Consider the following 2,748-nt stretch of genomic DNA (forward strand, 5'->3'; position numbering starts at 1 on the left):
ACATTACTAATGAGGATGCAAAATGGTTTGGCCACTTACAGTTTGGCAGTTTCTTAAAAGGTTAAACATAAAATTACCATATGACCCCATAATTTCATTCTTAGGTCTATTTAAAAAAAAAGTTCAGCAGATCCTGTGCCCAAGGAGGCTCATGCAGCTGGCATCGTCTTGTTGCACGGCTCTTACAGCTGTTTCTTCCCTAGGCACAATGGCTACTCTTTTTTTTTTTTAATTTTTTTTTTTATTGGAGTTCAATTTGCCAACATATAGCATAACACCAAGTGCTCATCCCGCACAATGGCAACACTTAAGGAAAAACTGATTGCACCAGTCACAGAAGAAGAGGCAACCATCCCAAACAATAAGATCACTGTAGTGGGCATTGGACAAGTTGGTATGGCATATGCCATCAGCATTCTAGGAAAGTCTCTGGCTCATGAACTTGCCCTTGTGGATATTTTGGAAGATAAACTCAAAGGAGAAATGATGGATTTGCAACATGGGAGCTTATTTTTTCAGACACCTAAAATTGTGGCAGATAAAGATTACTCTGTGATCGCCAATTCTAAGATTGTGGTGGTAACTACAGGAGTCCACTAGCAGGAGGGAGAGAGCTATCTCAGTCTGGTACAGAGGAATGATAATGTCTTCAAATTCATTATTTCTCAGATAGTCAAGTACAGTCTTAATTGTATCATAATTGTAGTTTCCAACCCTGTGGGTATTATCACATATGTTACCTGGAAACTAAATGGACTACCCAAGAACTGTGTGATTGGAAGTGGGTATAATCTAGATTCTGCTAGATTTCACTATCTTATGCCTGAAAAACTTGGCATTCATTCCAGCAGCTGCCATGGATAGATTTTGGGAGAACATGGTGACTCAAGTGTGGCTGCGTGGAGCGGAGTGAATGTGGCAAGTGTTTCTCTCAGGAACTGAATCCAGAAATGGAAACAGACAACGACAGTGAAAATTGGAAGGAAGTGCATAAGACGATGGTTGAAAGTACCTATGATGTCATCAAGCTAAAAGGATGCATCAACTGGGCTGTTGGATTAAGTGTGACTGATCTCATTGAATACATGTTGAAAAAAATCTATCCAGAATTCATCCAGTGTCAACACTGATGAAGGTAATATATGGCATAGAGAATGAAATCTTCCTGAGCCTTCTATGTTTCCTGAAGTCTCAGGGATTAGTGTGACCAACCAGAAGCGGAAGGATGATGAGGTTGCTCAACATCAAAAAAAGTACACATACCTCATGGGACATCTGGAAAGACCTAAAAGACGTGTGACTTCTGGCTTCTAGGTTTGTAGACTGGTAAACACAACAATGTGATTAACCATGAGCCTTTAGTTTTCATCTATGTACATGGATCACGGTTTGCTTTTTTCTTCCTATGTATGTGAATCTGGGCTCACAGACTCAAAGCCCACACTTCGTTTAATGCTCACAACAGGAGTTCTTGAAAAGATAATATTAACTACCATAGTGTGCTTCTAAAAATATATATATATTGAAAACAGGTACTCAAGCAAGTCCCCTTATACACAATGCTCATAGCAGCACTATTCACAATAGTTAAAAGATGGAAACAAGGCAGCCATCCACTAATGGATGACTAGATAAACAAATTGATGTACATACATATAATGGAATGCCATCTTAGTGCAAAAACGAATAAAGTACTGATGGTACAATATGGTACAATACATATGGTACGATATGAATGAGTCTTCAAAACATGATGCTAAGTGAAAGAAACCAGACACAAAAGATCATATATTGTATGATTCCATTTATATGAAATATCCAGAATTGATAAATCCATAGATATGGGGATGGGGAGAGATGAGAAATGAGAAGAGATTCCTTAATGGGTAAGGAGTTTAACTTCCAAGTGATTGGAAATATTTGGTTAAAGGTGGTGGTTGTACAATGTTGTGAATGTACTAAATACCTGAATCAGTCACCTTAAGATGGTTAATTCTATGTTATGTGAGCCTCACCTCAATAAATTATCTTAAAAAAGAATAAGCAAGAGCCAAGAACTCTGGGATGGCAGGCCCATCACCATCTATGGTGTGATATGTAACATGTAATAATTTTTTAATACTCAGAACAAAGCCTAGTGACAGATGGGAGAATTTCCCTGGTTATGAAACAGTGATGAACATAAACAATATTTCAGAATATCTACAAGAACTGATATGATGTGCTATAAGACCTGTGGTTTCTATTGGTAGCAAAGTCACAGGTACTGTTAATACTACTGTCTTTTGTTGCCTGCATTCATGATAAAATGAAATGCTAGAATTTAGTTATAGATTAGTAAAAATAAAGATAATTTTTTTTTCTTTTCTGAGATCATGAACTCCCAGGATAGAAACCCTTGCTCCAGGGTGGTCAAAACAGAAGGATAAAGGAATTCACTACAGAGGAAGATAACTGCTATCAACTAGACCTGATCTCTCAGATCAGTGGTCAACAAACTACAAACCCCAGGGCAAACAAGACTATTGCTTGTTTTTGCAAAGAATCTTTTTTTGGAACACAGCCAGGCTCATTGATTGATATATTGTTTGTGACTACTCTCACACTATAACAATACAGTTGAATAGCTGAAATAGAATCCAAATGGCCTGCAAAACCCAAAATATTTACTCTCTGCTTTTGAAGAATGTCACCCAGTTCTCTGGGGATGCCCAACCTCTTAGCTGTCCACCACCTGTGGTTGGGCAA

At 38.0% G+C, this 2,748-nt stretch overlaps 1 pseudogene; it reads left to right on the forward strand.

Moving 5' to 3' along the window:
- Positions 1-297: 297 nt before the first annotated feature.
- LOC112930117 (L-lactate dehydrogenase B chain-like) lies at positions 298-1,300 on the forward strand (annotated as a pseudogene).
- The last annotated feature ends 1,448 nt before the right edge of the window (positions 1,301-2,748 follow it).

The sequence above is a fragment of the Vulpes vulpes genome, chromosome 14 (assembly GCF_048418805.1).
Source record: "Vulpes vulpes isolate BD-2025 chromosome 14, VulVul3, whole genome shotgun sequence".
Classification (NCBI taxonomy): domain Eukaryota; kingdom Metazoa; phylum Chordata; class Mammalia; order Carnivora; family Canidae; genus Vulpes; species Vulpes vulpes.